The sequence below is a fragment of the Felis catus genome, chromosome C2 (assembly GCF_018350175.1).
Source record: "Felis catus isolate Fca126 chromosome C2, F.catus_Fca126_mat1.0, whole genome shotgun sequence".
Taxonomy (NCBI): domain Eukaryota; kingdom Metazoa; phylum Chordata; class Mammalia; order Carnivora; family Felidae; genus Felis; species Felis catus.
In genome coordinates, this window is record NC_058376.1 from 71701788 (window position 1) to 71714579 (window position 12792).

Consider the following 12792-nt stretch of genomic DNA (forward strand, 5'->3'; position numbering starts at 1 on the left):
GCCTGGCAGCCACACAGGCCACAGTGCTCTTGGGGCTTCCCAGTGCCCCCCCCAACAGGCCCCCCACCACAGCACAACCACGGTGGAGCGATGGGGCTGGGGTGGAGCCTTTCCTTCCCTCCTCAGCAGAAAGCCCCCTTCTTCCAAAGACAGAGGGTGCGGGGAGGCCAGGTCGTTGCTGACAGGGTCTCTGCATTGCACTATGGTCATGTGTGTGGGTCGGTGCTCCCTGGAGCTGTGTGACTCGGAGGTCAGGTGGCTGGTAGCACCGTCTATGAGGTAAGAGAAGGGACTGTGGTCTCGGCAACCTAGATTTGGACAGGGTAAGTAGACCCCAGCTCCCCAGCCATGGAATCACCCCATGCCCCCAGTATGTGTGCAGCAATAGCTTCCCTATGGCAATGGGTCTAAGCCCAAGACCCAAAGCAGCCCGAGACTTACAACGGTCTTGGAGAGAGCTAAGAAAGCAATCCTATTCAGGCACCCTCATAAGCCCTGGGAAGGCCAAGTTGACAATAATGACAAAGACTACCCAGAGCTCTGCCTTGGGACCACACTGTGGACATCTCAAGTCTTCACTAAATTCTTCTTTAGCATCACACCACTGCCTTCATTGAGGGACAATAATGAAAAGTCCCAAGAGTCTCAATATTGATTGAACTTGTCATAGGAGTGATTAAGAAAGATGGCCTTCACCACATCACAAACAGTGTCTGTCTTTGGGGGCTCTGGGAATTTTTCTAGGGCTTCAGTACCAGAAAAGGCTGAACTTCTTCTGATCAACTGGGTTGTTTTACTTTCGACACAGTTTTTAATTACCTTTTTTTCTTCTTAACATTATTCATTTTTGAGAGACAGAGACAGAGTGTGAGTTGGGGAGGGGTAGACAGAGAGAGGGAGACACAGAATCTGAAGCAGGCTCCAGGCTCTGAGCTGCCAGCACAGAGCCCGATGCAGGGCTCGAGCCCACAGACCATGAGATCATGACCTGAGCTGAAGTCGGACGCTCAACTGACTGAGCCACCCAGGCGTCCCTTAATTACACAATTTTTTTTTACACAATATACACAATACACACATACAATGTACAGAATACACGTTACTTACAATATACACATGCAAAAGTGAATAAACCTTGAGTGTATGACTTTTAAAATGTCCTTATGTACTTGAGCCCAAGTAATCAGCTCCTGATTCACAGCGTGGAACAATGCCAGCTCTCAGGAACCTCCCACTTGCCACCTCTCAGTCAGTACCCTGCCCACAATGGTAACTGCTGTTCTGACTTCTTTCAACATGGCTTTGCTTTTCCTGCAGAGGTTCTGCTGGGAATCTTGTTCCTGATTGTGTTTCTTTCTCTGCTGTAGCCCCAGGGAGTCAGAATCAATTCTGGGGCACCATTCCAGCACCGTGCACAACTTCAGGGTGTGCATTTTTTAGATAGGGGCCCTACCCTTCTGGTTTCTTCTTATCTTCCTGTCATCCTCAATAGGACCAAATGGTTTAAACAACAGACTTGGAGCTTGTCCAACTTTCTGCATTGCTGTCGACCAACTGGGTGGCCTCGGGCCAGCTACTTGACCTCTTTGAATTGCCTATGAGCCAGCCTCTCCCAATCCTGCTGCCCTCCCTCTTCTGCAGATAGTAATCCCATAGGCATTTTTCATAAACGTCCTGTGTACAAATCTCCCTCTTGATCTGTTCCTCAGACACCCTACCTTCAATGATCATCCTTATCTATAAGACAATAGTACCTGCCTCACAGGGTTGTTCTGAGCATTAATAAAATATGTAAAATAATTAGCCCGGTACACTGGCCTGGAGTGGGACTCAATAAAATATAGCTAATATAGTCATTTAAAAGTTGTATTTGCCTCCATCGCCACCTCCAACCCTCTTTTGGAATGATACAGAGGTAAAACAAGTATAAAGATAAAACTCTTACGAAGTTCAGACTTTTCCCATGCAGCTACGTGGAACATTGTTTTCCTATCGATAAAACACAGAGGAAATGGAAATGGAATCATAAGGGTGCTTGGTAGAATGGGTTTAGGACAAGAGAAGTCTCTCTCTGCAAATTACCCAAGGCTGGAGAGACCTGCCTCATGTCCTCCCCATGGAAAGGGTCACCCAGCGCTCCAAAGCTTCTTGTGGTAGGATCAGCTGAGGCCTTCACTCCACCTGCAGCCCAGGCCAATCTCTGCCAATCCTGCTGCCCTCCCTCCTCTCCAAGAGTTAGATGGGAGGTCATCTTTAATAACCTCCTGTGTACAAATCTTGCTCTTGGCCTTCTTCCCAGACGCCCTACCAGGGACAGTTACACGGTTTGATTATTAAGGGGCCCCATCTCTGACAGTCTGGTACGTCCGTCTCCACAATGGGCATGTACCGTCCTAGTTCCCCTGACAGGGGACTGTCCCCTCCAGACTTGGTAATCTGTAGAAAATGATCAGAGTGGGAGACTGGCAAAAAACACACAAAAGTCCTAATGTTTCCTCCACTCCTTCCCAAATGCAAAAGAAAAATTTTAACAAAGTCCCACAAACCACTGAAGAGGAACAATCCAAATCATACTTCTCAGAAGTATGTGGTATTAACGTTGCTTCAGTCTGTAAGGCTCCATAGTAAAAACTGAGTTTTTGTTTTTGCCTTAAAGCCTCAAGTTAAGCAAAAAGGAAGAACCCACTGTTGGTAGCAAGTAAGAAAAAGTACAAAAATCTTCAAGACTAATCAAAACTTAAAAACTTTTTACAGCCTTTTTTTTTTCAAAAATTTTAAGTAATCTCTACACCCAATGTGGGGCTTGAACTCACAACCCCAAGACCAAGGGTTGCATGCTCCACCGACTGAACCACCCAGGCACCCCTATGGTAACTCTTTCTTTCTTTCTTTCTTTCTTTCTTTCTTTCTTTCTTTCTTAATATGAAATTTATTGTCAAATTGGTTTCCATACAACACCCAGTGCTCATCCCAAAAGGTGCCCTCCTCAATACCCATCACCCACCCTCCCCTCCCTCCCACCCCCCATCAACCCTCAGTTTGTTCTCAGTTTTTAAGAGTCTCTTATACTTTAGCTCTCTCCCTCTCTAACCTCTTTTTTTTCTTCCCCTCCCCCATGGACTTCTGTTAAGTTTCTCAAGATCCACATAAGAGTGAAAACATATGGTATCTGTGTTTCCCTGTATGACTTATTTCACTTAGCATAACACTCTCCAGTTCCATCCCCGTTGCTACAAAAGGCCATATTTCATTCTTTCTCATTGCCACGTAGTATTCCATTGTGTACATAAACCACAATTTCTTTATCCATTCGTCAGTTGATGGACATTTAGGCTCTTTCCATAATTTGGCTATTGCTGAGAGTGCTGCTATAAACATTGGGGTACAAGTGCCCCTATGCATCAGTACTCCTGTATCCCTTGGGTAAATTCCTAGCAGTGCTACTGCTGGGTCATAGGGTAGGTCTATTTTTAATTTTTTGAGGAACCTCCACACTGCTTTCCAGAGCGGCTGCACCAGTTTGCATTCCCACCAACAGTGCAAGAGGGTTCCCGTTTCTCCACATCCTCTCCAGCATCTATAGTCTCCTGATTTGTTCATTTTGGCCACTCTGACTGGCGTGAGGTGATATCTGAGTGTGGTTTTGATTTGTATTTCCCTAATGAGGAGTGACGTTGAGCATCTTTTCATGTATAACATTCTTAATGTCTATCTATAAGGAATTCTGATGCACCCATCTCATGCATACTATACAGCTGTTTATTATACAACTATTTAAAAGAACAAGGTAGAGCTGTAAGCACTGAGACCAAATCACATCCAAGATAGAGTCAGTCAAACAAGCAAGCTGCAACGTGGCTGCCTTTGGGAGGGCAGGAAGTAGGGACAGTGGGAACTGACTGGAAAGGGGCATGAGGAAACCTGGGGGATGGAATACATAGGATATTATCAATAATGATTAACTTTTAGGGAGTGGGCCAAGGTAGGAAAGAGGGAAAGAGAAGTTTTTCATTTTATAGCTTTCTGTAGTATTTGAGATATTTTCTTCCCCTATGCAAGTGCCTTTTTTGTTTTTCATGATGAAACCGTTATAATAGGTGACTTTATAATAAAAGGAATTTTTCATATTGGATGAGAAAGAACTCCCATAACCACCTCTGTTCTACAAATTCATATATAATGGACTATCAGCTTTGAGTTTATCTAGAGTGCCAATGGTAGGCTTATGGTAAACCAGTTGTTTGGACCTAATGACCCAATCGTGGCCCATTGATCTTAACCATGCTTATACCTAACCTTTGAAGCATACAGCCACATAAAGGATTTAGTTGTTCACAAACACCTACTTGCGAAAAAGTAGAGGATCATTGCAGGATCTTAAGAAAAATCTCTGGACCATAGCATATCCCTGTGGAGAAAGATAAGTAACAAAATAGAATGTGAACAAGAACCCAAGGCTTACCACACCACACCAGATTCATTTCAAAGGAACTGAGTTTGGGAATCCCCAGTGGCCCACAGAACCCATATAAACATATATATACTCATGTGAAAACAATCAATCAGGAAGCTAACAAATACGCAGTATTCTCCTTAACAGTAAATTCCTAATTAATGATTCAAGACTTTAGCAATCTGTAATTTCTTTCTTTTTTTCTTTCTTTTTTTTTTAATTTTTACTATACAAGACCTACTTCTAGATAGGCCCACAGTAAATATTCAATAAAATCTTGCAAAAATTCAACTGAAAGAAGTAAGCCCGGTTTGTGTAGTTCCCATGTGAGTTTAGAGAGCACACACACAATGTCTGTAACTTCGTATATGCTACATTACGCTGAAAAAACAAAACAAAACAACACACACACACACACACACACACACACACACACACACAAAAGACCTCTAGTTTGTTTAAAGACATAAGCATGAGGGGCTCCTGGGTAGCTGAGTCAGTTGATTCTCTGACTTTGACTCAGGTCATGATCTCAGTTCATGAGTTCAAGCTCCACATCGGGCTTTGTGCTGACAGCTCAGAGCCTGGAGCCTGCTTCTGAGTCTGTGTCTCCCTCTCTCTCTGCCCCTCCCCTGCTCATGCTCTCTCACTCTGTCTCAAAAATAAATAAACATTGAAAAAAAACCTTTAAGGTATAAACATGAAAGCCCAAACTATAAAACAATATAGAAAACCATCTTTATGACTTTGGAATAGGAAATGATTTTTTTAAATATTCTATGGAAAGGGAAAATCATACAGGAAAATAATGATAAATTCTATTCCATTAAAATTAAGAATTTGTTTTTATGAAAAGATTCCATAAATAAAGCAAAAAACAAGCTATAAACATATTGCTAAAATACATAACCAAGAACTTATTTGTATATAAGATCTGTCATAATTTATAATGCATTAGATCATTTATATGTGTCATAGATACTATTTTGAGGACATATTTTACAGTAAAAAAAAAAATTACAAAAGACATAATGCAGACTTGGAGCTGGAGTGAACCTGACTCTGGGACTAAGTTCCTGAATCTCCTCAACCTCAGTTTTGTCATGTTCTACATGACCTCAATAGTCCCTTCCTTGTAGGGCTCCCAGTTTTATTTATTTATTTTCCTAGAGCTTTAAATGGCATTATGTATAGAGCAGCTGACACACAGCAAGAGTGCAACAAATGGTTAATGATTACAACTATAAATAAATAATAGAGTCAGAGCAGGATCAGAATCAAATTCAGCTCCTGATCTAAAACAGGCTTGGCCCCAGAACACATGGCTGGGGTTAAGTGGCCTTGACTGTGGAGGGCAGGGGGAAGCAGGTACTGACAGATGGAACGTGTCCACTAGGCTGCCTCTTAGGTAGCCAATGACGTCCGCTCCCGAGTTGTATCTCCTGTTCTTCCTGCTGACTGACTCTGAGACCAGAGCCATGTGCTCCAGACGACATTCCCCACAATGAGTCTCTGGAGAGAGCTGTCAGCTGAGCCAGGCCTGGATGGGTGGGGGGGTGGGGGGGGGGTGAGGGGGCTGGATTCTGAGGGTGGGAACCAGCAAGAATACTTGGGGTAGATAGTCACCTTACATTTTTAAATAGAAGAATCCGACATAAAGCTCACAAGGCCCTGACTCAGCTGCGCTGGAACCAGGAACTCTTACTCTAAACAGGTTTAGCTTCTGAGAGAAATTCCCCCAAACTCTTGGCCCATTCTTAAATTGTCTGTTTTGTTTATACACTTCAAACTGTCAAGTAAGATAATGCAAACATAAAAAAACAAAGGACTAAAACGAGGGAAAAAAGAAAGAAAGAAGGAATGGCGTGAGCGATGCTTGTTTCAATCCTGATGCCACAGACAATCAGGGCCAGGTCAGCCAAGAAAGCCCGGGGCTCCAGAATCAGAAATGCCCCTCCCTGCTGGGACTGCGGAGCCAGGAGTCCCCTCCTCTGGGCCCTTGTAATAGAAAGCTGGGTGTTCAGTGGCTGGATTGGATGGAGAGGGTACCCTGGGGAGGCTGGAGCAAGTGACGCCCACGAAAGGAGCGGCCAGCTCCGTTCACACCATAAATAAGCCCGTTCTTATCTGATCCTGTGTATTTTTTATTCCAAAGGATACTATGACCCTTTCATTCTAGGGCTTTTTGAGGGATCATTTGTTTGTACAATGAGAGCTTAGGTCAAGGGAATTTGGTTCCTCTCCAAATCACTGAGAGAAAAATGTGCTTATTGTAAATAGCCCAAGCAACTGGCCCAGAGGGTACAGGCCATGCAGTCCTAGTGCCCCAGAAGACACGGTCCTTAGGGGGGACAGTGGCCCCATCCACACTGTCCCATGCTCCACAGTCAAGGGCACAGAGAATTGGGTAGAGTAAGCAGAACCCGGGAGTGGGAGCCACTCTGGATCTGCTGGGCTGTAGCTAGGCAGGAGGCTTTTTCTGGAACGAAGGGAAGCTCAGAGCTGACACTTAAGTGAATGTTCTTCCTCTCTTGTGCCCTTGCAAACCTCACTCTGACTGCCACATTGACCCCAACCTAGGCACCCCTGGACAGAGCATGGTCAGGCATGTGCAAGGGAGAAGAGGCCTCCAGACCAGGCCTCCCAGAATGGCAGCTAGTCAGCAAGCTCAGGAGGCCAGAAGGTGAAGAAAGGAGAGGGCCAGTTTCTCAAAATCCACATGGCAAATGACTTACAGGGCCGCTTTGGGGGGATTTCATGAGAGGAAGTTGATCCACAGAGGCATGGTTTGGTAACTTCTTTCCTGTAAGCCGCGGCTAACGTTTTGCTACTCTTCCAGTCTTTATCCAAACCACAAAGCATTGCCTTCTATGCCCGGGAAGAATTCACTGTACCAGGAGACTACATTGCAATACCATTCCCAGCGTGAACATGTCTTTTTATTTTAGATCTTTACTTATCTCCCTGCCAGGTCATGAAAGTATGACCTGAAGAATTATCTTCACACTCCAGAGACCTGTTCCTGGTTTATTTTATTTATTTTATTTATTTTTAATTTTTTTTTCAACGTTTATTTATTTTTGGGACAGAGAGAGACAGAGCATGAACGGGGGAGGGGCAGAGAGAGAGGGAGACACAGAATCGGAAACAGGCTCCAGGCTCTGAGCCATCAGCCCAGAGCCCGACGCGGGGCTCGAACTCACGGACCACGAGATCGTGACCTGGCTGAAGTCGGACGCTTAACCGACTGCGCCACCCAGGCGCCCCCTGTTCCTGGTTTATAACCAACTGAGCACCAAGTCATGCCCCAAAGACAGAACAATAGGTTATACATTCAAATGGACATTTTGGGGAGGTATAAGCAAAACCTGAACTTTCATTAGAGGCAGGGAGAGAGAATCCCAAGGAGGCCCGCACCACCAGGGCAGAGCCAGACACAGAGCTGGATCCCATGAACTGTGAGATCACGACCTGAGCAGAAGAGTCCGACACTTAAGTGACTGAGCGAGCCACCCAAGCGCCCTTCAGTGTGTAATTTTAAATCATCTAGTAGCCACATATAAAAAACAAGAAACAGGCTAAATTGATTGTAATAAAGTCTACCATTTCACCCAACATATCCAAAATATTATAATTTCAACACGTATCCACATAATATTAATGAGATATCTTACATTCTTCTTGTCATGCAAAGTTTCAAAATCTTGTATATATTTTACACCTGGAGCGTATCTCGTTCAGAGCAGCCATGTCTCAAGTGTTCACAGCCTCAGGTGGCTAGTGGTAACTATATTGGACAGTACAGGTTTAAAACATCGAATCTGAATTTTACAGCTTAGCCTCCTAGGCCCTTTCTAACTGGATCCCCACTTACTGAATCAGGTGTATTTATGTTACTTCTGAACAGAGAAAAGGCATCTTAGAGAACTTCCCTCCTTTTACAACTAATCCCTTGTCAGCCCAGACATGGAAACTGGCCTGCTTGAGGTCACACAAATATTTGCTGGCAACACCAAAAATTTCCTGACTCCTGGAGTAAGTGGAACTACCTGAACCAATTAAATACAGTCATTTATTTAAAAATGCTACTGGATAGAATTAATGAATGAATGGGCCCCTCTCTGCTTTGCTGAGGGTTTTAGTTGACCCCAACTTCTCAGAATTAGTCACCCCCACAGCCAGTCCCATGACTGTCTCAGTGCCAGGGTGGGCTGACCTTTAGATGGCCGTTAGGAGAAAGTGCCTTGAGCTCTTTTCTGGAAGGACCTAGGGATTTCTGGAAGGTCATTCCTGGTCACAGCCAGAGGTTCTACAGAAGATGCATCACACTTCCCTGTTCCAGGCAAATTCAAGGCATGGCCAGGGTCTCCCATGTGCCCCACCTGTTGGACTCAAACCAGAGAAAGGGAAACAAAAGTCACATCCAGACAGACTTGCAGAAAGCAGTAGTCAGGCGGGACAGGCTCTGGGGCCAGGCCTCCCTAGGAGGCAGGCGGGAGACATAAAACAGCAGCTCCAGGAGCATCTGGTCTCAAGATCGGGAGGGCCAGAAGATTCTGGTTGCAATGGGGCCAAACCCCTCCACTTAGAGATGCCTTCAGTGCTGGTTCCAGGGGCCTGTCTCGGGGCTCCTCAAACTTCAATGCTCACCTGAATCCCCTGAGGATCTTTTGCTAAAATGAAGATTCTGCCTCAGTAGGCTAGGGTCGGGCCTTGAATTCAGCCTTCCTAACCATCTCCCAGGTGACAGTTACTGTTGGTTCAGGGACCACACTTAACAGCAAAGGCCTACCGCACCTACCTGCAGGTGGCCCGGTCAGGCTGGATACAGCTGGCCCACTTCTCCCTTCTGAGATTTATGGGACAAGGTGCAACCGCTGCCCTCGGCCTTTACACCGACTCATTTAACCCTCACAACAGCGTTATGAGCTGGTGACTCTTATTATATTCCTCATGTATGGGTGAGGAGACCAAAGCACAGAGAGAGCAGAGGACAGGCCTGCAGCTGGTAAGTGATGAAACGGATCTGAGGGCAGCCGGCCTGGTCAGCCCCGGCACCTTAGGGCCACGTAACTCGGCAGGCTTAAAACACTCTGAGACCGCTGTAAGTGGGCAGCAAAGGGGTGCCAAACATGTCTGTGGTCTCATAGCAGAAGCCTCTCAAACAGTGAGGAACTCTCCCAAGTTTGTTTCAGAATACATGGAGGCCATCCCCTCACCAGCCTTGGCCCACAAAACACTTTTTATCTTCAAACAACTTCAAAGCTTGTTTGTTGTTTTGTTTTGTTTTTTAAAGAAAAGTTTAGTCTCTTAGGAATTCTGAAGGAGTATTAAAAGTAATCAGCGTGGGCTTAAGGAATTTTATCTTTAACTTCCTCACTCTGGGAGACAGGCCCTATTAATATGCTTCAAACGTGGATCTGTCTTCTCTTTGTTTGAGGGGAGGCTGGGCCGTGTCATCCTGTTGGGCCCAGTTTTCTCGTTTGTTCTTTGTTTGATCCATGGCCATTTATAGTTATGACTGGAGGTGAGAATGGTGGAGCTGAGCGCTAGTCCAAGGACCAGGCTAACTGGGTTCCAGTCCTGCTGTGCCTCCAGGTGGCTGTGTGGCCTATTGGCTCCCACCCCTTCTTCAGGCTCAGTTTCCTCATTTGTGCCATGAAGGGGACTGGCCAGGCTCTGAAGTGCTATAGCACACAGCATGTTCTTTTTGAGGGTTCCCAATCTTTGTAAGGACTTTCCCAGCAGCTGCTGTGAATCACACAGATTTTCTGTGTGACTAACTGTTCTTACCATCAGGGTGACTAGTTCCTACCAAACAAGCAGTCCCTAGATAAGCCCCAAAACAAAGGTGAGAAGTTCTTTGGTAAAAAAGTCTCAATACTGAGGGGCACCTGGCTGGCTCCGTCGGTTAAGCATCTGACCTCGGCTCAGGTCATGATCTCACAGTTTCTGAATTTGAGCCCCACATCGGGCTCCATGCTGGTGATGGTCTGCTTGGGATTCTCTCTCTCTCCTTCTCTCTGCCCCTTCCCTGCATACTCACTCTCTCTCAAAAATAAATAAATAAATGTTTAAAAAAAAAATTTTTTTTTAAAGTCTCAGTACTGATCCTGGCTCCCTCTCTGTATTCTTGGTCCCTTTGACTCATTCCCAACACTCATCCTTCCTCGTGGATATCTGGTAACCTGTTGACTTCCTCCAGTTCCCACTTCTAGCCCTGGCCTAAGCCCCACACTGGCTCCCTATTGCCTGCTCAACCAAATCCACATTTATCCTGGGTCTAGGGCCCCTTGTGTTCTGCTTACGTTCTTCCAGAGGTGTTCTCACCTCTCAGCCCTCTGTGAGTGACCGCTTTACCCTGCATCTTCCTTCTTACCTCCAAGCCTTTTTCACGTGCACGGCATGCCTTGCCTTCCCCTGCCTGCCTAGCAAACTCCTACTCATCCTTTTCTTTTTTCTTTTCTTTTCTTTTTTTTGAGGGAGAGAGAGAGAGAACTGTGAGATCATGACCTGAGCTGAAATCAACAATTAGACACTTAACCAGTTGAACCACCCAGGGGCCCCTCCTACCTATCCTTGAAGACCCTCCTCAATGATGTTTTCTAAGAAGCTTTTTATGATCCATTGGGAAAAACAAGTCGTTTCCACTGCATCTCATGCTGACCACAATGAGCTTTCAATTCATCTATTTGTATGCATTTGGCTGCAAGTAACAGAACATCTGACTGATAGTGGCTTCAACAATAGAAACATTTCATCATTTCACACAACTGATGGTGGACTCTTCAGGATTGGTTCAGTAGCTCAACTCTGTCCTCCAGGATCTAGGCTCCTTCCATTCTGTCGTCTTCAGCATGTTGGGTATGTCTTGCCTCATGGCCACAAAACAGTGGCTGTAGCTCCAGGCATCACATCATCGCACCTCAGCATCCAAGAAGGAAGAATGGGGGGGGGGGTAGGATAAAATGGGCCTTTTACTCCTCCACTTGCTCTTGGCCTCCCGATGGTTGTTCTTTCCTACCCCTGCTTCTTGCACTCCATCAGATGCTTCAGTTTTAACTACTCAACCTGACCAGGCACACTTAAATATCTATACCAAGACCTGACCCCTTCAAGTACCTCAGCTCAAAGACCTCTTTTGTCATTTAAAAAAAAAAAAATCACTCCCACAGTCTGAAAATCATGAAAGGTTTTGACTGGACATTTATTCCCTTTTGAATAGCTCTGTTGTACGTGTGGCTTTTACTGTGAGCCACCTCAAATAGGTTTTGGAAGTAGGTGTGGTATAAATAATAAATACGTGAATGAATATCTGGAAGTGTGGCTGTTTTTATTTAGTCTTGGGAGAATGTGGTTATCTCTGCGATAAGTCCCTCTAGCTAAGAGTAAACAGGATGGCTTGGCCCCTGTCTAGAAGCTAAAAGCTGCCAGCTGATGTAGGGGATAGGGCCAGTGGTGAGTGGAGGTGGGGGCTGTTTGGGACTTGAGCTTGCTTTTTGGTGCAGCCTGTTGGATGCATGATGTGAATTTTGGGGAGAGATGAAGTCTGAGGCCTCATCACTGACTTCATAGTAACTACGTGTGTGATATAAGGATCCTTCCCTCTGAGCCTCAGTTTCCCAAGCGTGTGACAGCAGTTTGGGCCAGATGATCTCAAAAAGCCTTTCTAACTTGTCTGATCTATATGTATGTGAAGTACTTCCCGGAGGGGTGGAACTATGCATTGGGGGTAGTAGGAACAGGCAATGGGGTCCCTGACCACTTCTCTCAACCACCGTGGCCTTGGCTTCCCCCAAGAGCTGGGAAGAGGGTTCACTGTCCCCCTGCCTGTCTTAGAAGGATGGGGTTCCTAGTCTTGAGGCTGTTCTCTTCTCGACAGAAGGCTCAACAACAGATCCCTGCTACTCCTGCTCTGTGCTCTCAACTTAGGGATCGCCCCTTCCAGCCTCAACCAAGACAGGGCAGGCAGGGAGGGCGGGAAAGAGCACCACGTGCAAATTCTGGGGACAGTGGACATCTCTCAGGTGCTTGAGCAAGTCAGTAAGATGGACACTATCATCGCTGTCTCCATTTTATAGCTGAGGAAATCAAGGCTCAAAGAGAATATTCATTTTCTGTTGTTGCACAAATTTAGCAGCTCAAAACCACACAAATGCATTATCTCAACTTTCTGTGGGTCAGATGTCAGGGCACAGCGTGGCTCAGCTGGTTCTCTGCTTCAGGTTTCACAACGCTGAAATCAGCTGCCCGCAGGGCCGTGTTCCTTTCTGGAGGCTTTGAAGATGAATCTGCATCCAAGCCCATGCCAGTAGTTGGCAGAACTGAGTTCAATGCAG

The 12792-nt window shown here is 45.7% G+C and overlaps 1 protein-coding gene across 2 annotated transcripts in view; it reads right to left on the reverse strand.

Moving 5' to 3' along the window:
• Window positions 1–12792, reverse strand: part of TFRC (transferrin receptor) — a 76040-nt gene that overhangs the window by 48541 nt on the left and 14707 nt on the right. The window contains exon 1 of one of the 2 annotated variants that reach the window (XM_019839232.3): window positions 4347–4379. The exons of the other annotated variant lie outside the window; for it this stretch is intronic. The gene's annotated coding sequence lies outside the window, so the exon portion shown is untranslated. Of the gene's footprint in view, window positions 1–4346; window positions 4380–12792 lie in introns of those variants that run through there. 2 annotated transcript variants of the gene reach the window in all.